Genomic DNA, 26,264 nt, shown 5'->3' with positions numbered 1-26,264 from the left:
GCGATGCAGTAGAGAGCTAATGAAATTATTATGAGTAGTGCGTCCGCAAGATATTTCTAAGTACCGCTCTTTGTGGAAAAAGAAAATGTTTTCAAAAAGTATCCCGTTAGTGGCCCGTGGAAATGTTAAAGGGAATGACGATGAGGAGCTTAGAACGCTGGATGCCTTCGATATTGTCTGGGAAGCACTATGACTTTAAATCAAAGAAACTGGCTTGGTACTGGCGGTGGCTCACCTTTGGAATGGCTGTCCAAGATGGGACTGCCGTTGGTCGACGCCAAAGGAGCGTATTTCTTCTTGTTCGCCGGAGAGTCAACTGGCACAGTTTCCATGACAAACTCCTCGGATTTGTCTGCAATATGAGCGTTACCGGGGAACAAAAACATTATTACATACGCACATAATGAAAAGCAACACGACCAGAAATCGAATGTAGGGACAAGACGAGACTCTGCCATAGGGGCTTTCAAATGTGCCCAGAAGCAAAACGGGGCTGTTGAGGCAAAGAATGCTACCGAATAATTTTGTTCCACAAAGCGAATCCGAATTAGGTCTACAAAAAGCAGTCATGCACAGGCAAGGATTTTCATATTTGGTTGGTATTCGGTGCAGTGCTTTGAAGGACATTGTTCAGAAATGGTAAAGCAAAGAGATATAGGAAAAACTCGAGTAAAAGCTACTGACACAGGAAGCGTTTAGAACAGATGTTGCGATAAATAATTTTCGTAGACATTAAGATGTTTTGATGCAGCCAAAATACAACTTGTGTCCTTCGAACATAGCGGGTTGTTGCGAGTTCCTCTGCATGTGGCCACTGCACTGAGAAAAGGTCGCTCTAGCACGTCTCACTACAGATGTGATGATGCGAGTTGCTTACGATTTGGAATGTCGTGATTGTAGCGCGATCTGCACGCGTTGTACAGCGGGCACCGGGACCAGAAACAGCAGATGATCACCAAGATGGTGAGGGCGAAGCAGGTAAGCGTCACCGATACGGCGATGGCAGTCGCCAAGCTGAAAATAAAAAAATGGGGAATTTAATTTAATCAGTTTTGTCGGCCATCGCATTGTTGGAAAACATTTTGAGACTTACAGAAAACACGACAAATAAAAATTCTGCGGCTCAAGCAGGCCTCACGGTCGTTGCGACTGAGAAAGTAACAAGGGAAACCACAAACTGCATATGTCAGTTGGCGAGCTTCATGAAATAGCATGAAAGTTGAAATTTAGTCAAAGTTCCCGCTGGGAATTCAGCCTATGTTCTCTACTATATGAAGACAAATACACAGCATTACTCAACTTCAGTTATGTTTTGCGCTTAAGTTCACCTTTGCAATCTCAAATTCGAAATCATCCTAATCTGGTACGTCACATCACATCAACATGAAATTTTTATTGCTTTCCATGTTATAACTGACTAAGAAAAAAAAAACTATTTCTTCCGCTCTTTAAACACGTCCCCCCCCCCCCCCTTTTTTTTTTTTTCATGTTTACAAAAGTGCTTCCTGAAATATCCAGCTCTCAAAGCTGGACTTAGTTCGTCTCAGTCAACGATCCCCTGCAAGTAACAAATCAGATGCAAAGGTGTAATCGCTACCTTATAGAGAGATAGCTAGTTTGATTAACCACTTAGTTTCTAAAAAACGAACAATAACAAATCTGGCAGTATTCCACTGTAGTGTGCAGTTCCATGAGAAGGGTCATTTTCTCCCGCACACAAGCACTTGTCGCTGTAACTAGGTGGGTACGTTTCTGCAGTTGTGCACGCGATTCTAAGCACGGCGCGTTATCAGTTGTTAGTTGATTGAAATATAATACTAAAATTGCGACTTATAAGCATTGCTCTGCCTGCTTAAGATTGTCAACTGACTAAACATAACATGGATACCTCGACTACGACGCCTCTGTCTCCAGAAAACACTAAATATAAACAAATGACAAAGTGAAATATAAAGAAGGCACTCCATTATTCAGATTAACTTCAAACATCATGGCATCTTTGCAATCTTAGGCTCGTTTTATCTGATATTGAAAAGAAAAAAATTGCAAGGTTTATCCCGGTTAAACCTGGTTATACGAACGTAAACTCTGTTAAGCATGGCTACACAATTGTTTTGCTGGTTCTGAATATTTATTGCTCAACCATATATTCGATCATCCGCGTGTTTGTGATGCAGGTTAGACTCGCAGTCGATCGGTTCGGTATCACTGGCAGGCGAAGCCGTCGTCGAAGATGAGGTCGAAACAGCGGCAGCCTCTGCTGCTAAAAGCCTAGCCTTTCTGTCTCGATTACGCGCGTTGTTTCGCTAACCGAACTCCTCACTGTTTGTCGGTTTCGGCTGCCAATTTAGACCGTTTTCTATTCACGGCGAGCTACATCATATAATTAATTAGACGCAGCTTGACACCTACGCCAGAGAACTGACAAGCACGGTACGGTATGCCCGTCGTCTATGGTGAGTTTGACGAACAAGCGCAGGCGCAGCAGATGATAACCGCTTTCCTAATCAAGCGGTATCACGGCGAGCGAGCGCAGCCGCACCTCTCCATAGCGAATCGCTCATGTTACAGACACACCTCCACTCTAGTGGTTCAAGGTCAAAGTTGCGTCAAACTTGACCTTAGCAGTTACAGTGCCAAGAGTAGAGCTACGCTCCAAAATGAACGTTGGTAAAAAACATAGTGCGCTGAAATGACTGGCAATGCGGACACCAACAGAAGAAAGAAAAACTAAATGCGTCGTGAGGAATTTAGAGTAGTTAGAAGAAGATCTTAGATATGCGGATGATACCACTTTAATGGCAGAAAATGAAGTGGAACTCAAGAGACTTCTGATGCGCGCATAAGAAGAGAGTGAGAAGTTTGGGCTTAAACTGAACATGAAAAAGACAAAGATCATGGCGTCTTGCCCTATCAAGTCCTGAAGCATCAGGGGATAAGAAGTGGAAGCCGTGACAGATTTTCTCTTCTTGGGCTCCAAGATTACCCCGGAAAGTGACTGCAGCCATGAAATTAGGAGACGCCTGCTTTTGGGAAAGAGAGCCATGGCTAGCATTGACCGCCTAGTTAAGAGCAGAGACATCAGACGGCCAACCAAGATGTATAACTCGTGCTATGGTCTTTCCAGTTGTAATGTATGGATGCGAGAGTTGGACTGTGAAAAAGGCTGACCACCGAAGAATTGACTCGTTTGAATTGTGGTGCTGGCGGAGACTCTTTAGAGTTCCTTGGGCTACAAGGAGATCAAATCAGTCGATATTGTCGACCATAAACCCTGACTGCTCATTGGAGGGTCAAATTCTAAAGTTAAAGCTTAGCTACTTTGGTCATCTGATGAGAAGAGAGGAGTCGCTGGAAAAAGCTTTGATGTTGGAAAAGGTTGAGGGCCACCGGAGAAGGGGTAGGCAGCAAACGCGATGGTTAGATGGCATCCTCGAGGCACTGCAGATGAAGTTATGTGATGTTAGGAAGATAGTGACAGACCGTAAAGCGTGGCGTGATATGGTCCATAGGGTCACGAAGAGTCGAACACGACTGAACGACTGAACTGAACTGAAGAAGAAGATGGCACCGTACGTGGCCAGTTAGTTTGTGTGTGTGGCCGATGACACTCGAGGGTATGTACCATTTTCAAAGGGCACAACAACAACAATACTTACGTGTTGTCGATCTCGTAGAACCACCGGTCGGGTGGGCAGCACTTGGACTCCTCTGGCATGCAGCACTCGGTGTAATCCTCCGGGAAGTAGATGCCGGGACAGTGGTAGTTGTATCGCTTCCAGGAGCTGTTCCGCAGACCTGAGCTGTCCGTCACCGTCTCCTGCTCCAGGTGGCTCACGCATGTTCTGGCCGCTGCACATGCACCAGGGAAGGGTTCTTGTCTCATACAACCTCAACAGCGACCAATCGCGCACCGAAACCGCACACACCTTGACCTGTGCTCCTGAAAAAAGCGAGGCTAACACAGAATGGGACACCCAGATTACTCTACGGCAGGGTAGCATAATGTTTTCAATCTCAAAAGTGTCAAGGGCTAGCTCCTATTCGTCGGTATGTTCGTCGGTAAGCGCCTACCTAAGAGGATATAAAAGCTTCATTTTTTTTATATCTTCCTGAAGGTCGAACATAAGGAACTGGCCTTTGAGACCATTTTGGGAACAGGAGCGTTATGTTACCCGGGCTCTTTTTAGGCTTTAGAAGTGTTGGTCATAGCTTCGAAGACAAAGATATTTAATTTTATGTAGCTTTATAAACGCGCCTCTTCGCAATTCGTTACTTCAATACTTACGCATAAGAATGTGTCCCATAGTCGGCAATTGTTGTGTGATGACATGGAATAAATAAAAAACGCATATATTTTTCGCAGTAGTCTTTTTTCGCAATGAAGTGCCTGAAGACACGATTGTAGCCGTTTCAAATATGCCTTTACGAACACATTTATGCTCTCTTTAGGACAAAGAACCAGTCCGTGCTGTAATAACAGCAGCTCTGTTTAAATATCAGAACAGATTTCGTTACGTTACTCCGCCTTTAATGAAAATAGTACCTGCTAGCTATCAGAATCTGCTAGCAACTCACAATAGAGATATCACCGCCTACTCACAAGCGAACTTGCTCGAAGGTCAAAGTTGAGATCGTTGCTTAAACGTCACTGACACTGCAAAGCGCGCTGCGCAATTTGGCCTCCTCTTAGCATCAGTGCAAAGCATTGAACGTTTTGCAACTGCCAGAAATTCTATGCTCAAATGTTTTCATCGTGAATGTGCTTGTGACGTAAAGTTTGCTTTGCTGCACAATGACTGTGTCTAAGGTGATGCACCCTTTACAGAAGACAAGGCACCATAAGTGCCGGGAACCTAACGTGTGCATTCAGCTGAGGCGCAGGGCTGAGATACTATGAACCGTTTTAAATTCCACAACGCATTGTATTATGTATTATTTTTGGAAGCATATCAGTGCGAAGTTGTGAGCGACGCACTAGAAAGTACTCTTCTTGAAAAAACAAAAACAAAATAAAAACAGCACTCTATCTCTTCCCTGAAAGCATAGATGTAACAATAAAATAAAATGGAGGAAAGGCACACCACGCTCACGGGCGCCTCGTTTCTGCTTCGGCAAGTTTACCCTCTGTTGGCGTGTTTGAAGTGTCCACAGAAAAGTTTGCGCATGAGGGTTGCACATTATTTGGTTTATTTATCTATTTATTTAAACACATTTGCAGATCTTTTTCGCGCCAGTGTAGGAGTGTTTACCATGCGCTCAGGTCAGCAGAGAAAAAGCAAAAATACAAAAATACAGATTTTCTTCTACCGAGACACAAACAAGGATACAAATAACAAATAATTCCACGGACGTAGTTTTGGGATAGCTTAAGTTTGCATTCGTGTTGATGGTGCGCTCGAGGTTTACACCTAAAGGTGGGATAGTTTTGTGCCTCTTCAGTCTTTTCACTTTTCAGGAACTATGAACAACACAGCCCGTCGGCAAGTTCTCTTAAATAAACGTTCAAACGTTATAGAACTGAGTCGCACATTAAGCTAACTAAAAAGTCGGCGATGGAGGAGTCGCCCTAAAATTAGATCAAGTCAAGATTCGCTAATACATAATAGCTGCAGCCCTAAATGTAATAGATTACTTGAGTAGTATAATTGAGAATTGAGAATAATTGCGTATTATAACTGAGAATAGAATGCGTCCGTCCTTGCCCTCTTCTCGTTCGTGTCCTTATTTGCGCATTTCCTTTGCTTAAGCATAATTGAGTACGCGGCAGCACATTTACATAAGCTTCACATGTCACTAAGATAAGCGTAGAATAAAGGCAGCTTTTCAAAAGGCAACTGATAACAGGTGCTCCTGATATTCTCTGCTCTAATCTTCTTACTAGCCATTAGCAGCGCTGGTATCCATCGCCCGTACGAGTCTAGCCGGTGCGATAAAGATGAAACACCCAAGCGCTCTGAACATAACTCCGCCCATGCGCAAGTATCTCTCCCTGGGCACCCGAAACATGCGCGCCTGAGTGAACTTCCATCGGGCACGAAAGAATACAAAAAGGATGAGCAGAGCCTTCATTTTCTTTTCCAGCTCTTTGGCTGACAGTGGCTCTCACTTCGTGTCGTTGCGTGAGTGACTGGAGCGCAAACGAAAACATTTGGCCGATACTTCGAATTCAGTCGAGCGAGACGGGCGCTATTGACCGAGGCCGACACGGTGACGCAGCGACCTCGCTTCCCACAAAGACACGAGAACAGAAAACAGGTCGTGCAAGAATGAAAAAGAAAGGACAAAATGATTCCCAGCGCCCTCCTTTGATCCTCCACTTCTCACCATCATTTTCTTTCTGGCCTTCTACCGGCGAAACTGGCTCACGCAAAAGTATAAACGAACAAACAAACAAACAAAAATACAGGGCCGCTTTTTAAGAGAGTTAGCCTGACATCCACCAGTAGGCGCCACAATACGCGATTGGTACGCTCTCTAGGGAGTGCTTGGTCAGTTAGCCTCAGCGACTGCCGAGCCTCTTCCATTCGAAGAGTTGCGGCAAGTGCACCATTCACCATATCTCCAACGAGGCATTGAATTCGGTCACGTCGTCTGCCATTTAGATGTCTTTGTGAATGTAAGAAATCTTTATTCGAAATTTTTTTTTATTGTTGTATTTGTAACAATAAGCTTGTTTTAGTTTATCAGTGCGGAACGTTTTGCAACAAAGAGCGAAAACGGGAAAGGGGACGCTTTTCTTTTTGCTTTCCTGTAAAACGAAGACTTTATATGTTCATTAAGCAATTCGACGGGGTATTGTGGCCACGATTTAGTCGTACATATTCTTGCGAGGTAGATAAATAAAAGTCATCGATTCTGAACCCGAATTTATGCATATAGCTTATTTGAAGCAATTTACTGAAGCACTTTGTTACGTAAATTTTATTATATTGCAATCCGCTCTTAGTTTTTCATGCAGGTAATATATAATCACAGGTCTGACCACAGTTTCCAAAGGAAGAAATGAAAATAATTAAATCATTTCTACTTTATATTCTTGCACTACATCCTTTATTGTTTTAGTCTCTTTTTTTTTTTTAATTTATTATACTTCTGTAACTAAGGTACCTCTGAACTTCCTATAGCTTCTGAACTCGTATACTGAATGCCTTCTGATAAAAACGTCAGCATATTGAACAACTTTACTAAACGCAGCGTCTGCAGCAATAAACCTCACGTGCTCGCTGTGGTCAGGTTTGCCAGAATTTGCGAATGGTAGATGTCATGTAGTTTTGTGCGCAGTAGCAAAAGCTTTCAAAGGCAGGGCAATACCTTTTTCTCTTAACTATTAGCATTAGATCCCTAACCAGGGTAAATGCCAAGTGCTAATTATGTAATGTTGTAGTTTTTTTTTTTTTTTTTTTTTTTTTTTTTTTTTTTTTCAAAATGCGGCTTGACCAATGTTGCAGAAGCCAGATATCACTATGTCAAGATGTTAGAACTAACAAAATTACAATAAATGCACGCCTTGTTTCCTGTTTCTCAATGACTACTACTGAAAAATGCTTTCCACTGAGATGCTTCCAAGGATGCTGTTATGGACAGCGAACACGGCCTAAAGACAGTTGACAGGAAATAATAAAGGAGACAGATGCAGTGTCATATGCTTCAATTACGCCCAGTTTACTGAACTTCAAACTAAAGTTAACCAAACTAAATGATCTTGAAAAGTCCTAAGACGCTACGACGTGCTTCTGACTTTCAGAACAAATGTCCTAATGCCTCATTCCAGGCGTGAAATTTTGCAGTTGCGTTAAAAGCAGACCCTGTCTCAGGTCTGCTACTTCATCGAGCCTCCCCACAGCATTTTTCGCCGCTCCCCTTGACTATAGATCATCGGCAAATTTCGCGACTCTTTTTTTGTTCACCCTGTTTGCCGCTGTTAAAACCACTCCCATATCCCATGAATCAATAAATCGCCCTGCTGGTTTGACCCTCCTGTGACAAGTTCTAACACGTCGCCAGCAGGAGGAATCGACGACGAGATTAAAAAAGAATGGCACGGAGTGAGAAATGAATGAACAAAAGCAAAAAACAAGGGGGGAAAGGGGGGGGGGGGGGGGGAGGATACCAAAAGCATCCCGACACCACAACTGCCGGCAGGAGCGTACCCCGACGTCGGCGTACCACTCCCCCTTGGCCCTGTTCGGAGTTGTGTCAGGGCGCTAGCCCGTCCCGCGTCGCGGGCAGGCAGGCCACGCCCCTCCGACAGTGGCGGGCGACAGCAGCGACGTCGTCGGCAGCAGACAGAGGCAAAACGTCGGGCCCCGGCGACAGTGCTGCGGCGTCGATGCGGCTGGCGCCGGCCCGGCGCCAGGTGAACCACAGAAGGCCAGCCATCGATTCTTGGGGTTGGCCCCGACCCATCGCTCGCTGCCCCTCTCTTCCTTCTTTCATTCTGTCTATCTCTCTTTCTCTTCCTCTCCGATTCTATTCTGGGCCGGGCCGCAGAGAAAGTTTGAGGTAGTATCATACAGCACTGTACAAGGCGCATCTGTGCTCGTCTTATCAGCGCGAGTCACTGCTCTACGACAACCTGTCTCTAAACCGCTTCAGACATGTAATTTCCTGTTCGCCTACCAAAAGTTTGCGCACCAGTGGTTTGCACACGATCATGAACTAGTATGCGCTGCAGAATTCCTGGTTAGATTGTCTCGACGTTGGAATAACACTGGGGAGGGCCTTGTTCTCATCCAGCAGTGTTGCATTGAACTATAGAAAAAAGGGACAGACACATTCCCAAGTGATTCCTTCTCTCACTCATGGACTGACACACGCGCACATGCCGCGCCCGCCATAGGGCTTCCTCGTTCTTTCCTGGGGAGAGCTTTGAGCGCGCGATTCGGAATGGGGAGAAAAAGCAGCGCGTCGCTTCAAATTCCGGGAGCACCTTCCCTAATGAAAACCAAGCATCTGACTTCGTCCCGTCGAGCGTTCTGTCTTTTGTGCTGATTACGTATTGTTCTGTAAGCGCATTCGGTCTCCCTCAATTCATGCGGGGTGATTGGGATGTTTTTTACTTATACGGCGCCTGGTCGCATTCCTTTCGTTGTTCCCCGAAGGCACTTCGAAGAATCATTGTGCGTCTGATGGCATTTTTAACTACAGCTAACGTTTCACTCTAAACTTTATTTAATGTCGTTAACTGTGTTTAAAACAATAGTGCCTGATTCGCAGTGCTTATTTATCGTCGGTATAGGTGATCAATGCGTCTGGTAACTATATACAAAATTTCGAAGCTGATGACATCAATGTCAGACTGTAACGTACATATCAGTACTTGTTTTTTCGACTGCAAGCCGAAATAGAATATATAGCCGCTAACACGTTTGTAAATGAGCTATTACTTATGCTTAAACTGCGTTTACTGCAGTTACGACCAATAAACGGCTGCTACTGCGCCGCATACCAACATGAAAGTTTTGTAGCGGTTCTATTAATAAGGAATGAAATTCAGGCATTACAAAGAAAGGAAACGCAAAATAAGGTAAAAATTATAAGTGCAGACCAAAGCAGCACTGACAATTCAAACCTCAGTTCATTTCTGAGTGCGTTTTGTTCCTGGATTTCGGAACACCTCTAACGCTTTACTTATTTCTTCACATAATGTTTCTCAATTCAGGAGGCCAGATGAAACATTCAACTCTACAGCCTATTAGCTACCATTGGTTCGTAACTGTGCAGATGAAAGCATTCATTATTGACGCGTTTCTTCTCAGTGCGTGCATGCACTAGCGCGCTACTCGAGCCAAGTTTCGAAACAGTATATATAAAAATAATTATTCTGGGAACAACAGTAAGATAATTGGACGTATTTCGCCTGGTTTGACATTATGGTAATATCGGATTAAATGTACAGGGCCGCCCACTCTTGGTGGGAGCACGCAACCAGCTAGTCGCACTATTCAGAGCGCCATTGTGTCTAATTGGGCCAAGCATTAGGGCGAAGTGATAGACCATGCGAAACACTGCTTCCAGGTCGGTCTGTGCCTGCCCATTGCGTCGATATTTCCAGGCCACGTCAGACGCAATGGCGCTCTGAAGATAGCGATGACCTGCACGCGTGTTCCCTCTAAGGGTGGATGCCTTTTACATAGTCGACACTGTTAATAAATGTTACACGCTCGCGTATTCAGCAGTTCGGTCATGCCACGAAAACAATCTTGACATTACAACGCTGCCTGAAAACATAGAAGGCACAGAGCAGCTAAGCTGAGCTCTTTGTGAGTGGATATTGTAGCTCTTCATTTACTTGGTGTCACTAAATTGAAATACTGAATAAAATAGCCTGTTCTCTCTACCGTACTCGAAGCTTTGCCTCATTCGCTCTGGAAAGATTATTTTCTATCTTTCTTTTTGCATTTTATGCCCTATTTTCAGATCAACGAACGAAATCTCAGTGTTTCATGAGCTGATTCCGCTATCAGCGTAGTAAGTGCCACAACTATTACTTCTCTACTGCGTATCTGTACTCCACTCACAGATTTAAAAACGCTAATGAGAATATCTACTGAAATATAGCACCAAATTTTGTTCCCCTTCCAGGCAGTGACGTATTTGGTTTTTGCTATTTATTGACAGAAAGAATAAAACTGCGAGTGAGGGATAGACCGAGAAAAGGCACACGCAGGGGTTGTCCATCGAACGTGTTTATTACCCTTCTGCCAACAAATACATAAAAAACACGGGAGCACAATGAAGGGACTGGAAAGGAAAATGACTTATAGACATATCTTGCGTATGCCACTCTTCGTTTGTTTTTCCCGTCTTCGCGCCATTTCACCTTCTATGCCATGTACTAGTTAATCAAAGTTAGCTTTTCGTTGCGGCCTGATACTGGTTTAATCCCGTAGGAAAGCATCCAGGTAAAACCTGTACGCTGCGCCATATTTCACATCCAAGTGGAGTCACAGCATTTGTCGTGAAAGTCACGAGACGTGTTGGCCGGCCAGTCATTGCCAGGACACCCGTGTGGACGTCGGTCGGCCTATTGGCTAAGACATCGATGTTGACACTGCAGCTCGAGAGGCTCCGCTTCGGAAGGAACCTTGTTTACCCAGCTCTCCCGGGAGCAGTGCGGGCCGCAACAACAAACGCTTACCATCGCATCCTTGACCGAAGAAAGAACCAGAGAAATGAGTGAACATAAAACAAATAAAGTAATTGAATGACGCAGGAGACAACGCAGCAAACTGGATTCGGCGAATGAAGAAGTTCGTACAAAAACACGCAGAAGATAAATCAATTTGGCAGCGACTGGACGAGGACGCATTCGGCGCACTGCGAAGAAAAGTAAAGATGGAATTTGCACACAACGCTGTCCTTGATTTCCTTCTTCGTCTTGTCAGAAGCGTGCTAAGCTGCCGCAAATTAGGTTGATGTGCCTGTATAACTGACACCTAGTTAGGAAGGCTGCATTCTCGCGCATAAGAACTCTTCGCAGTATGGCGCGGCACTCGCTTTCTGAGCATTATAATGGACGGCTGCGCGATAACTGCTATTATGGTTTGGAAGCAAACATGCGAACCCAATACATAACTAACAAAATTCAACTTCGTAATCAAAAAGAAAAATGGGTGTCTAGGATAAAAATCTGGTTTTATACTTACTAGAACATTTGACTTAGTTTAACTGCAATAGATGTCACTTACGTTCACGTGAGGGTCATTGTTGAAAGCGGCAAGGTCGTCTTCTGCTCCTCCCCACTACTTGAGTGTAGTTAACCTAAGGCGCACATGGACCCGCGCACACGTTTAGCACCGTTGTCAAAATATTCTGCATGTAGGAGCGTGCTGCACTCATTGGTGATACCATAATACGACCGCCCACACATGCGCATTCCACAAACGTTTGCTGGGGACTGTACGTTCAAAAAAGCAGCTATAGCGCCCTACTGGGGGAACTTTGTAGTCAGTCACGTGATAAATTTGACTGCCTGTAAGGGCAGATGTTGGATACATGTACCACCACAGATTGGCAGATGTCTCAATGTTTGCTTTTCCTCCCTCACCCTCACATTTTAACCTTTGGCCCTTAATCGCCCTCACCCTCAGTTCATTAACACTCCCTCACTTCGCAAAATTTGCTTATCCTCCCTCGCCCTTAACATCACGATAAGCTGTTTTGACATTAGAATTATTAATGCAATAGTGTTAAAGGCCCCGTTCTAGAGAAAAACCGTCGTCGACGTTATTGGCGTTGCGAGCCAAACATCACGAGCATGCCTCTGGCAGATCGGCAGATGGCATTCGGCAAGTGACACGCCGGGGCACCGACTAGTCAGCGGGTTGTGAGGTGTCATGAGGCCACGAGGCATGGCCGACTTACGAGTGAATTGGGAATTGAGCTCTTCGGGGTCATTGTATCTTGAGTAAGATCACACTACTCCAAATCCACGTGAGCACGTTCATATACGGCTTGGTTAAAGCAATGTTTATTCTGGATGGTCTGTCGCATGATTTGGTAGCTAACAATTGCATGCTAATGAGCATGCGTGATATAATAGAGGCAGAAATTGGGAGATTAGTGCATGTACGCGAACAAGGGTCCCCAAGGAGAGCCGCAGACGGAAGCCTTTGATGATGTGTTCTTATTTATTTATTTATTTGTTCGTTCGTTTGTTTTTGTTTGTTTGTTTGTTTGTTTGTTTGTTTGCTTGTTTGTTTGTTTGTTTGTTTGTTTGTTTGTTTGTTTGTTTGTTTGTTTGTTTGTTTGTTTGTTCATTCATTGATACCACAGTCCCGTTATGGGGCTATTTCAGGAGTGGGTTAAACAAGCCTGTTGTAAAGTCATACAAAAAAAAAAATTAAAATCCCAAAATAAAAGCAGAGGACAAATATAACTCAAAATAACAGCAACACTTGTATACAGTAATAAAACGTGACTGCAGCAATAAATACAATGTAACAACAAAATGCATACAATCAGGTGGAATTAATATTTAACGGGAAATTGTTTAATGGCAGGGATTAAGTTCCAGTATTAAATAGTGCATGAAAAATAAACCGTATTTAAAATTATCAGATCGAACAAAGTAAGGCTTAATATTGAGGTTATCGTGACTCCTGCTTTACTGGGGAATATCTGAAAGAATATATACGGGTGGAGCGTCAGGCGCAAGTGTCCCCTTAATATTCCTTTTGCCAATTAGAGCAGATCTTATTCGAATTAAGCGCAATTATTTTTCGTATACTACACTTTCACTTTTGTCAAGCCATGTGAACATTTTAAGCATAACACTCCGAGGTTGTCGAGGTTAAAAGTGGATGCAGGAAAGAATAGATAGAGTGCGTTCATGTGAAAAGTAGTGTCAGTCTGGTATTTTCCAGGAAGAGGCTAAAGTAAATTGCGCAGTAAAACGCGGGCCCTTAAAAAGAGAAGAAAAATTATTCTAGTGAGACTCATTGTAGCCAATCGAAGGCGACTTTCAGGAGAATTTCAGCCATCAACTTGTACTGAATTCCGGTAGGATGTCAATGCCGGTATAAAAGACGCTGCCATAAAAGTACGGTGAACCTCCCCGCCTCTGAACTCTATCCGTAGATTAGAAAGGGTAGGGCGACAAACTACTCCATAGAGCGTGGGGCAGGAGATTCAGGTTACTAAACAGCCACATACCGAATTCTTTGGGAGTACTACAAGTCATACAGGACAACAAAGTTATGTGTTCTGATTTAAGGTAAAACAAAATGCTATCAGCATGATGTGTAATAGCACTAACGTGAACACCAAAAGACAAGGAATTGGAGCCTATATGACTGAGAAATTAGTCACACAAATAAGACGAAATACAGGGTATGGCAAAATTAACATATTGGGGCAATGGCTAAAAAAAAAAGAACAACTATAAGTAAAGTCAGCGTAAGAGTGCTATCGCATTAGAAACAAAGTTGCTTCTACATATTTGCAGTCCCACGTGTTTTCTTTCTTTCTTTAGCCCGTATAGTGTATTATTGTGGATCCAGCCCAAAGACTCCGGGCTGTCTTTGCATTTACGGCGTTGATTTTGGCTTCGTTACAACCTGATTTATAACGTGACCAGTTCGTCCGCAAATTCGGCTATGTCATGTGAATTCATTGAAGTCACAAACCCTGCGACTAATCAGCGCTCAGCCCTGTCCCGTGACTTTGCGATGTTGACTTTGCGATGTTGCCATCTTGACCAGTCAAAAAATTTTCGGACACCTCTCGGCCAATGAGGAAATTCTCCGACACCACCGGGTTTTTCTGCTTATGTGAATTGCAATAATACCGCATTAAGAAAGTATATAGATGTGCACAACGTTACGAGATGGAACAAAGCAATAAGGAAAAAAGCAGGTGAGGTAGAAAGATCGAACTATACGAACAACCAGAAGTTCGAGAGCGCGGTTGAAAGTGATGGAGTGCGTTTGGGTCCTTTCCTTAAGACTATGGCCCTTATTTGATTGTTTCCATCCAGTCACCGACGCTGTTTTTTGTAATCTGACACCCCCAGACAGCAAATACTTATGCAAGGCCAGGAAAGGCACGAACTTTGTGACGTACCCTTCCCCCAAATCCATGCATCATTATTTCATCTTCACCCTCATAAGTTTTTTTCGGAGCCAATCGTTCCTCAACCTCACCTCACCGAGGAAATTCCCCGTGAGGTGAGGATGGAGTCATCTTTATGAGGGCTAGTCCTCGTGAAGATTCCCATGCTTGGTACCCATCACCTACACGTAAGCTGTTGCTGCCGCCTATATCTATTCTAGAATTTTTCCCCTTCGTAGACTCGGTGCACCTGTAGTGGCTAATACTCAGTGTGCGTAGACTTCTGCAGATATAAAATGATTCAATGCAGCCATTGAAGCCATACCTGTTTGATAGAAATTCCAATTCGGTTGCATTTCATGCTTCCTCTTGCTACACTATATATGTTTGCGTTTAAAAAAAGCCACACATTTAGCATGAGATCATATCTCGTCTTGCAGTGTACGTGCAATGCCGTAATTACGGACAAAATATTATCTAGCTCTTAAATATTTCACGACAGGATTGAGCTAACTTTCTTCACTATGGAAGCACCACGAAATAATCTCCCGAAAAGTTGTTCGTACGGAGCAAAACACAAGTTAAAATAAATATGCTGCCACCTAGCCCTAAGGGCTGGATAAAAATACGAAAGCGTATAATCCATTCTTGCTTAAGTATGCCCAAGAAAAGAAATAAAATATTGAGTTATAAGAAAATTGCATTCATGTCGAGTTATGAATCTCGTCGCGCATGTTTTTGCCCAATCGAAATGCAGCCCACTTCAGCTTGTGCAATCATTCTAAGTCAAGTGACCGTAAGGGCCGCTGTAAAACATAAAAATAGCAGAATTAGCAAAACACGATACGTGACATCAGCCGACTCAAATTCTAATCACGGAGCAGCGCTGAATGACTTTGATTTGGTTCTGATAAGTGAGCTCTTCAAAACTATAGATCGGGCTTAATGATTAGGCCTTACTATACTTAGGATATGACCCGCCGTGGTAAACTCAGTGGTTAGGGCACTCGACTGCTGATCGCAATGACGTGGGATCGAATACCGACCGCGGCGGCCGCTTTTCGGTGGAGGCGAAAAGCAAGGCGGCCGTCTAATATGCAATGTTAATACACGTTAAAGAAATTTCCGCATCCCGTCACTACGGAACCTCTGATAGTTTGAGTCGCTTTGGGACGTTAAACCCTACAAATGAAACCAAGTATATTTATACCTAACACGATATTGCCATTGGAAGGTCAGACGCAATTTAGTACTGCAGTACGCTTACAGCGTAGGCGTGTACATTTTCATACAGTACCCATTTCTTAACATATACTGTAAGCTAACCTGACAGTGCGGTCTGGGAAGCAGCAGATGCATATATTAGCGTGCATTCAAGAGAGAGATAAATGCCAAATATTTATTAAGGCATGACATATCCATGAGCGCAGTCCGAGGCATGCGAAATGAGGCCTTCTCCGTTAAATAAATTAAGTTCTAGCCTTGGAACGTCGGTAGTACTCACTCAAATCGACAATAATTGTGTTGCTAGCAAATTGTTTCCGCACGGAATCTCGTCTCTGTCCTGTTCGTGAAACTCTGAGCATCCGTTGCAACTGATAATTCGACCGGAGAGAGCGCGTATGTGATGCAAATTGCCTCTTCGTAACTCAGAACGAGCGGCTAGATTATCGCAGGAAGAGATAAAGAAGCAGCGAGGACCTATGGGGCCTGGCAAGAGAGAAGGAAAAGCACGCGGAAGCGTTCCGCCCGTACACAACGACGCAGGTAGGTCACGTCTGCATGGCGAGCGTCACATATCGACTGCTTGGGCCGGAGTTCGTCTCTCTTTTCGATGTAAATGTCCGACATGTTTCCCGTCTCAGATCCGTACGATGCGCCCCACACCCCTTCCTCGCGTCCTCCCCTCTGCGGCGCACAGGTCTTTGCTTAGATCGCCCCGTTATTGCCCTTCCCTCGCACATGCTTCTCCGGCCGCTATCAGAGGGTGCCACGGTTGGCTTGCTGACGCGGAAGCCATGGCTGACTGCAGCCCCGCCTCAACGAGGATCGTAATTTAGGGAACGCGTGAGCTTTGAAGTCCCTGTACAGCTAGATGGACAGTGTGACGCCCGGTCTTGTGGTAGATTAAGTGATGTAATTGTCATCGTTAATCCGAGTATATCTAGCACAGGACAAATGCCTCTACGACTGGCTTACATTCATCACCTCCGCTAGCTGCTGTCCTGTTCCCCCAAATAATAGCAAGTGTTTTAAACTGTAATATCACACTTCACTAAACGCTAGGCACCTTTAGCTTGTGAAGTCTTGCACTGAAACTTTTTCCAAATATTGTTTGCAACACCCTTTTTTTATATAGTCCGGTTATGTCGAACAGATTTCTAATGACAGTTGACTCAGTTTTCCTGTAGTGTGTGCCAGGTAACTTAAACCATAAACTACAGAAGGAAAAAGTATAGACCTTGCAGCAACGACATACATAAAAAATATATTATTTCACAGCAGAATGACGTTTAGAGGTAGGCCATCAAAGTTTTCTGAAGTGCTGGAAGACAAGTCCGATGTAAAGAGCAGCACGATGAATGAATTCGGGAATACAGTCGCGGCCCGGCAATACGGACAATTTTGTTCTAAAGAAAACCTGTCCTCAAGGCAAAACGTCCGTATTATAAGGAATCGCGAAAGATAGCGATGGGAAAAATACGTCCTTTTTTTTAAAAAAAAAATAAGGTATTAATCTGTGCAATGGGTACGCATTGAACTGGAAATTATGAGAACTTTAGGCAGTCGGGTCCTTTGTCCTGCCTTTAGACTCAATGCTTCCGGAGGCTACTTGAGACTTTTCCTGATTTTGTTCATAAATATCAACCTAAAACTGCTGAAGACTAGACAAGAATAATTTAAGTACCTGGCAGTGTAAGAAAAAAACTTTTTTTTTTTTTCACTTGGCCCAAAACATGGAAAACACGCAAAACCTCTCAGTGAAATGTTTATTCACCCTGAGTGCCCTCCAGTTCATAAACGACCTTCTTCCAAAGTATACTCTATCGAGAAAGCTCCACCGGCAGTTCGGCAAACGATGGGAGAAAAGCAGACAGCACTGAAATAAAATTCAAGAAGATAAAAATACGAATGAGAGCGAGGGAGAAGAAAAATAACACTGGTGCCTTTAGGACATTCAGGCGAGTTTCTGTCTACTCTTGTGGACATCACATCGGTGATGGTCCGCACTGAAGCACCGTCCGGCTGATCGCCTCTCGGAGGCCAAACGCCATTTGTACGCCGTTCTATTCGCCTGGCGACACATGACGGCTACATCCAAAGGATATGAAACATCAGGAAAATACATCGACGCACGATTCTCTTAGTAGTATTTTTTGTTTTTATTAAGACCGGTGTTGCCAAACTGGCCATGAAAAAAAAAAAAAAAGAAAAGAAAGAAACAGAGAGTGGAACATACAAAGAAATAAAGGAAGTTGGCAAAACTGATCCTCTTCTTTCCCAGCTCTCCGACGGCCCGTTGTGTTACATCCCAGACTCTTCCCTTCTCCTCCGCCGTCCCGTGTCGCCTCTGCGGTCGATTGTACGAAGGGAATGGTGCGTTGGACTCCTTCCTTTCCTGCCGTCGCCGACGCTGCGTTTGTCGAAGCCGGTCATGCGTTGAGCTCTGATCGCGAGATCGGTAGCGCAACACGGGACGGCCAAGCCCCTGGCGTCGTCGACGTCGTCGGAGGCGATGACCCGAGCTCAGACGGCCGCATAGAAAGGCTTTGTTCTGCGTGGATCGTTGCGTGCACCTTTATGGCTTTCTCGGAATCGGTGCCGCAGCGCTGGATGGCGTGCAAACAGACGTGCTTGCTTACGAAACTGTGCTGCGTGAATTCGCTGGCAGTTGTTGACCGTGTATCGAAGAGCAGCAGCATGACCTTATTGTTTAAAGCCCGGCTCGAATTTTTGAGCCGCGACTGGATCGGCGATGAAAGCACTCCATCTCTTACTTCAGTTCAGCTCAGGCGTTCAGTCGTGTCCGACCCTTTGTGACCCTATGGACCATGTCACGCCACGCTTTCCGGTCTCTCACTATCTTCTTAACATCACATAGCTTCATCTGCAATGCCTCGAGAATGCCATTTAACCATCGCGTTCGCTGCCTACCCCTTCTCCGGCGACCCTCAACCTTTCCCAGCATCAAATCTTTCTCCAGCGACTCCTCTCTTCTCATCAGATGACCAAAGTAGCTGAGCTTTAACTTTAGAAGTTGACCCTCCAATGAGCAGTCAGGGTTTATGGTCGACAATATCGACTGATTTGATCTTCTGGCAGTCCAAGGAACTCTTAAGAATCTTCGCCAGCACCACAATTCAAACGCGTCAATTCTTCGGCGGTCAGCCTTTTTCACAGTCCAACTCTTGCATCCATACATCACAACTGGAAAGACCATAGCACGGGTTATACGGATCTTGGTCGGCAGACTAATGTCTCTGCTCTTTACTAGGCGGTCAAGGCTAACCATTGCTCTCTTTCCCAGAAGCAGGCGTCTCCTAATTTCATGGCTGAAGTCTCCTTCCGAGGTAATCTTGGCGCCCAAGAACAGAAAATCTGTCACAGCTTCCACTTCTTGTCCATTGATGCTCCAGGACTTGATAGGGCAAGACGCCATGATCTTCGTCTTTTTAATGTTCAGTTTAAGCCCAAACTTCTCACTCTCTTCTTGTACGCGCATCAGAAGTCTCTTGAGATCCAATTCACTTTCTGCCATTAAAGTGGTATCATCCGCATATCTGAGGTTGTTGATGCGTTTTCCAGCGATCTTCACTCCAGCTGAAGACTCGTCCAGACCGGCCTTCCTCATGATGCACTCTGCATATAGGTTAAATAGGCAGGGCGACAGTATGCAGCCTTGCCTCACCCCTTTCTCAATCGGAAACCAATCAGTAAGACCATGCCCAGTTCTGACTGTGGCCTCTTGCCCTTCATAAAGGTTCCTGAGGAGACAGATGAGGTGAATTGGAACTCCCATCTCTTGGAGAGCTTGCCACAATCTGCTGTGATCTACGCAGTCAAACGCTTTCGCATAATCAATAAAGCAGAAGTAAATGGGTTTCTGGAACTCTCTTGCTTTTTCCATGATCCAGCGAAGGTTGGCAATTTGGTCTCTAGTTCCTCTGCCTTTGCGAAACCCAGCTTGCACGTCCGGAAGCTCCCGATCCACATACTGCTGCAGCCTACCTTGCAGGATTTTTAACATCACCTTGCTAGCATGCGAAATAAGCGCGATCGTGCGGTAGTTGGAACAATCTTTGGCACTGCCTTTCTTTGGAATGGGGATGTAAACTGACCTCCTCCAATCCTGTGGCCACTGCAGGGTTGTCCAAATCTTTTGACATAATGTATGCAGTGTGTTAACAGCGTCGTGGTTGAGGTTTTGAAGCAACTTAGCTGGAATACCATCAATTCCGCTAGCTTTGTTCTTAGCAAGGCTGGCTAAGGCCCATTCAACTTCACTCTTCAGGATGCCCGGCTCGAGATCAGTAATCACAACCGTCCTATGTTGGGTTTGCACATCCGGGTCCTTCTTGTACAGTTCTTCTGTGTATTCCTGCCACCTCTTCTTTATCTCTGAGGCTTCAGTGAGGTCCTTGCCTCGTTTGTCCTTTATCACGCCCAGCTTAGCACAGAAGCTTCCTTTGATATCTTTGATTGTCTTATACAGAGCTCTTGTGTTCCTTACTTACTTACTAAACAAAAATAAACGATCGAAAAGTATACGAGGAGAAAGAGCATTTTTAAAATAAATGAATACTATAAATTACGAAAGGATTCACTCGTATGCTGGTACCTAGCACAAGAAAATCTTGTTGTTCTATTTCTTTACCTAGGTATTTATTATACTGATTTAATTATATAGCTATAAACCTGAAAGTAACTAACCTGTGATCGGCAGTTAGAGCTTGCTCGTAGCATATACTGTGCTTTGTGCACCTTCTCGGTATGGTGCGATGACATATACTTAGAAGTTTTCAGCCTGCCAGTTACATTGTGATGTAAGCTAAGTGCATAGCTTCAAACTGCGCGTCAGAGTGTCGCGGAAAGGCTAGGTCAAAGGTTTCCGAACGAACGACAGTGCACGGCTCAAGCTAGCAATAAGAAAGCGACCAACAATGAGGAACTGAGCTTTGAAGTTTTGTTATTCGTCACCTCTTCTTTGTAGAATTTTGCACACGCGCCCATTCATATAGTCACCGACGTCTCACGGTACACCAGAAGAAATGAAAAGGGAGGAAACCGATATTGTCTAAGGGTAACAAACTGTATTCCAAAGGGATGAAAGTTGGGCGAATAATATTAGAAAGTTTAGGGGGTCAAGTGGATGCAGCTTTAGCACAGGACCGGAATTATTGGAATATGGGAAAGGCTTTTGCCCTGCAGTGGGTATAGTGGATATATGATGATGATGACGAGGACGACAAAATCAGACCATCTCGCACCGGCTCATATTCCTGGCACATTTCTACAGGTGCTTTTACTTTCTCTCGCATTGTCAAGTGCTTTCAAATTAACAGAAATGCGCAAGAGAAAAATGAGAATGGTTCAACGCTGCTGAACCGAATGTGTATGAAGCGAGAGCATTAGCTGCGGGTGACCGAGCGTTCTTCTTCCTCTTCTTCGTCTTCTTCGCGGCTGTTCAAGGTCATTCGTGACTGCGGCCACGGACTACGCGACGGGTCGAAACCTGGCGTAGTGTAGCTTTCGCTACAAAAAAAAAAAAAAAAAAAAAAGAGAGAGAGAAAAATGGATTGATTTTTGTGACTGCGTAAAGGTTGCCGGTCTGCGGGAAGCCCTGCGTTGGCGTTGCCCACGAAAAGACAAAGCATACCTTTGGAGGGCGGCAGTTGGCTGTTGGATTGTGTAAGGTGGATTGTGTAAGATGGGTTATGTAAGGAGATCAACATAACTTGGCCGGGTTGGCAGGAGCTCCTTAAGGAGGGTAAGATGGGAATTTACTTTCATCACGAGTCTAACACACTACAAGAGGCCACGCTGGCAGGCTCGTACGGCTTGTTTAGAGCGGGGCCTTATCCCATGTGGTCTTTCATATATGTGGTAGCTTACGACTGCAGGCTAATGAGTACGCGTAAGATATATAGAATTAAAGGATTAGGGATTAAACGAGAAGCAACGATCAGCCGCAGACCGGAGGCATTAACGCTCTGCGTAGTGCCATTAGAGGCGGTGAAGCTTGAGTTCCGACATATTTTTACGACGCAGTACTAAGCGTCGTGGATATCGTGGGCCAGGCTCACAAAGGCCAACTGGTCTACCAGCTGGCCGGAATACATCCAGGCCTGCCAGTTTGGGGGAGAGTGGAATGAATAATGGGGGGACTGGATGCGATGGCGTAATAGAACGGGAAGTGTTTCAGATTAGCATAGGATTCGGGGAACTTGGAGCGTGTAATGGAGAGTCGAAATCGGTAGAGGAAAGAACAGGCAGAGGCGAGGAGCGCATTTAACTTTAAGTACATGAATCGAGGAATGTGATTTTGCGGTTGAGAGATTTGTCAAGAAAAAACAAATACAAAGATATACTTCGATTTTTTTAGAGATTTGCCAGACGTATCTCGTTAGCTCATCGGTCATTACCGTCTTTTAAACATATTTAAAAATCGCTCAGAAAGCCTGCACAACTGAGGCTTATCGTCAACGTGTGAGCCCCAACCAATATTTTATGAATGATCTAATATGATATGAAATATCAGTTTTCATTGAGAGGGGGGAGGGGGCTTTGAACATCATTAATATTCACTATACTGCTTTATGTTTTTGTTTATCTGCATTGCTTTTCTTGGCTTGTAGACGAGAAATGTAGACGAGGAAATCTTTTTCATGGCCTTAAATTGCTGATGCTTTCGATACTTCGTATTTTCATGCCTCGTGACTTAACCTAAGCCCTTAAAATTTTTATTTCGGGTTTCTTAAATTTCATTGAAAACGGGCGTTATTTCCTGAATCAGAAAATATTTTGGCGAACACTTTTTGGCCTTATACAACAGTAAAGCCTCGTGTGAAGGTCCAACCGTGCCTTTCGTTTATTCCTGACGTAAGCTAGCTTGAAATGGAAAAAATTTTGAAGTGGGTAGACAAGCTTTATGTAACCAACAACGAACTTCTGAAAGGTTTATGAAATAGGCTAATGAGAGAACAGTTCTTAGTTTCCACACAGTATATAAACTCAGTAGCTTGTTTCGGAAACGAATGTTCAGAGTACAAGTCTGCTTTACGCGAATTGCCTGAAACCATCAAGCGGTATAGAAAGATGGGCAAGAACTGAGGAGCTTAGTTTCACCACATAACATAATGGAACCTCGCTAAATAGAACTCGCTTAATTCAAAGTTTCGTTTTATTCAAATGAACGTTTTGCTGTTGTAAAACTCAAGCGTGTGTTCAATATAGAGGGACCATACAAACTCTGTATAATTCGAACAAATTTCCGGCTCCGTTCCAGTTATTGTTAGTCGGCTTCATTATCCGACCGACAGTGTCGAGGGGTGTAAAATTTAGTCAGTATTTGTATGCTTGTGAATGAACGACCCGCAGAAAAGAGTGACTCAATTCTCCACGCTGTACGCCACGTGCTTTATCAGCGCAGGCTGGCCACACAGGCGGCCCCCGCGTGGAGAGCGTGCGAACATAATTGGCTATATAACGGAGGTGCGGAATCCGTTAGTGCATATGTTTGTTTTCTCCGCGGGCTTCCGGTTCGGTGGCAGGAGCCCACTCGCAGCCGCTCCTTCCCACCTTTGGCGCTCCAAACATATTGCGTTTTGCGCGCATGGCCGAAGACATCTGGCGCCATGTGCTCGCGGGCGTCTGTTTGCTGCGGAGCACGAAGTTGCTTACGGTGAGCCACTCAATTCTCCTGTCGGGGTTGGCCACAGCAGCAGTCCTGTATTGTTTGTGTCTATTAGGAGTGAAGATATTGCGTGCGCCGAAGCCGTGTTTCTGATAAGCACTGCCGCCACAGTGTCATCTGGTGACAGCATTTCCCCAAGCTTCAGTCGTTAATTGAACCATGCAGAGATGAATAATTCTAAGGTGTAAGCTTTTTCCTTAGGAATTAACTTTTTCGAGGTGCAGAAAAGTGATTGCAAGTATATATGCATTCATATCCTTCGAACTAAGACAGTTTATTTTTGTTTGCTTGCCAGAGTATATGAGGCCTAAGAAAGGATTACGTTCATATCAAGCGTACAGTCGATAATTTTGTCAACACATATAGTCGAGTTCCGGTTCTGTGACTGGATGTGGCAGTTTTGGCAAATATTGACAGTTTCTTTTACCAAAACCTTGACAACCTAAATAAGAATGCATTCGCGTAAGCCACCGTAGTTTTATCCTTGTTTTTAAAATGCAACAAATTCTGCCTGAATTCATGTAGCGTCGCGAAAATCAAAGAACGCATTCATTCCAAAGGTAAAGGAATTCAAAGCCCAGACATGTATATCAGGGTTGTAAAGAAACATTTGCATGTCATGATAATAAGAGCATTTTCATATTAAACGCGAAAGGGAGAGGACGAACCGTTCTCAATATGCTTTCAGAAAACAAAATTAAACGAATCAATTAATCATGCAGCTTTATTTCAAGCCCCGGTTAAAACGCTGCTCTCATTCCGGCTAATCTTGTACGGGGGCTTCACTTACTGTTTTTAACTTCATGTTCCTTTCTTGTATCATAGGCAAACGAAAAAAAACAACAAATTCAGCAATAAAAACTAACCTCGCCCAGCTACAGCGCCGAGATTACATTTTATACTCATCACAAATGCGAGACAGATTTCTAGCAGAGATAGACATGCAACCACGCTAGTTGTCTTGAAGTCGAATCAGTGCAAGAAATTTTATTATAGATTGGCTTATGGAAGAGACGGTTCAGTAAGGTGAGTCATCATGCGCTCTTCAAGACGTCCCGCTAACGTACCTTTCCTTACTGCTGCCGACATGTTTGTTAAGGAACTGAAAGGGATGAAGCAATACGTACGCAGCGTGCCTCGCCCTTATTCGCTGATTCATACTTAATTCAGCGCGTTCTCCCGACTTGAAACGTCTTAGTGGGCGTGGCGTTGTAATCGCATTACGGCGCTGTCGCGTCAAACAAACACATTCGGAACGACCAACTTGTCATTCGAGACGACATAGCAAGCGCCAACTCGCAGCTGGCGAGTGTTTTCAGGCTGTCCCGCGCACGGAGGCGCTCTCACCAGGAGCGTTTGTTTCTCGCGCGCGCGTGACCCCAGCTAGCTGTGTGGCAGCGGCTAAAAACAATTTTTACGCTCGTCTTCGGGCGAAGCCGACGGCTTCACCGCTTCCGCGAGGGGCAAAAGGTTTCGATCGCAAACGTTACTCACCGACAACTTGCAAATAGCAGGCAGGAATAACGAGGTGCCTGAGAGCCGAGCTTCCCTGCCGCGCTGTCCGGGCAGACATCTTGAACGCTCTGGCGGGCGGCGCCACTTCGGCGCACATGTTGAGCCATCTGGTGGAGGGGAAGGGAAACACCCCTCCCCTTCTGTGCGCACCCCACCGCCCTTCCCATCCCGTCCTCTTCGGAGCGGCAAGCGAAGAGCCGAAGCGCGCCTTGCCTTGGTGAGGCTGCGCGTTCTTCCCCACTGACCCTTGTGGCCTTTCTTTCTTTCTCACACCCTTCTTTCCCCTAGACGGCTGCAAGTTTCTTTTGTTCCCTCTGACTCCCGATCTTGCTGGGGAGCCTTTTGCAGATCTGGATGAGGGGATATGTGCTACATTTGGGAGCTCCGATTTGCATCGGGAAAGAGCCCCTCGGCAGCCATGTGAAAATAAACATCTAGGTTAACGGATGGGGCTGCGATGCGGGTGGGGAGATTGTCATCAAGCAGCAGCAGCGACGAAAAGCCGTCGGGATTTGGAAACTCGGCCGAGATGGCGATGCGATCGGTCAAAGTTCACCCTGAGGAAGCAAGTTGTTCCTCTAGGCTCGCATGGGTGTTTGCGCTTCTGGCTGAATGCTTCTGCCTGTGTCTGAGTGTTATTTTAATCCCACACTCTTTTCCTTGCTTGTAGGAATTCGACTGAGTGCGTCTAGTTTTTGAAATAGCCCCGTGCCCTGCTTTTGAAAAAGGTGAAAGTAGTCAAAGCCGCGTTAAAAACACTGGCTTACCGCACCGTGCTGGTTCGTTAGCAAAACCTGTAATTAAACTATTCATTGTATAATATCAGACATCTCGATTTATGTAAATATTTTCAGGAAGGAATAAATGATATGGACATCTACATTAAGCATTAATTTACTTTCATTTTTTTTTTTCAGATTCAGTCACTCAGCTCGTGCCAAAAAGCATTATCCTACAAAATGTATTCGTCAGTGATAGATAACTAACATCGATTCGGTGCATCACGCTGAACAATTGAGCGGCGTACAGGGCCAATAAACAGATCCGTATGTGCATGCTTGATTTGCAGACACCTGCGGAATTCTTTACGGTGCTCTATAGCTTTGAATGAACTGAGCTTAGCCATTAAAAAAAAAAAATAATGTGGGAGCCAAGTAACAATACTGTGTTGGTTGTGGAAGGTTTACAATCCTGGTTGCAGTAAGAGAGTGCTCGCGTATTAACAAAAAAAAAAAAAAGGCAAGCAAGTTTTTTTTTTCTTTTTTTGAGACCAATGACT

At 44.6% G+C, this 26,264-nt stretch overlaps 1 pseudogene across 1 annotated transcript; it reads right to left on the bottom strand.

The window, feature by feature from the left end:
* Positions 1-200: 200 nt before the first annotated feature.
* LOC146207382 (uncharacterized) lies at positions 201-25,092 on the bottom strand (annotated as a pseudogene). The gene is made up of 4 exons (XR_014700252.1): positions 24,965-25,092; positions 3,660-3,852; positions 878-1,014; positions 201-352 (listed from the first exon to the last, which is right to left on the bottom strand). The product of XR_014700252.1 is annotated as an uncharacterized LOC146207382 (transcript).
* Between the last annotated feature and the right edge of the window lie 1,172 nt (positions 25,093-26,264).

The sequence above is a fragment of the Amblyomma maculatum genome, chromosome 1 (assembly GCF_055883805.1).
Source record: "Amblyomma maculatum isolate TAMU_Amacu chromosome 1, ASM5588380v1, whole genome shotgun sequence".
In the NCBI taxonomy this organism is placed as follows: Eukaryota; Metazoa; Arthropoda; class Arachnida; order Ixodida; family Ixodidae; genus Amblyomma; species Amblyomma maculatum.
Note: the sequence above shows the minus strand (reverse complement) of the source record. Positions and strands in the feature narration are given on the sequence as shown.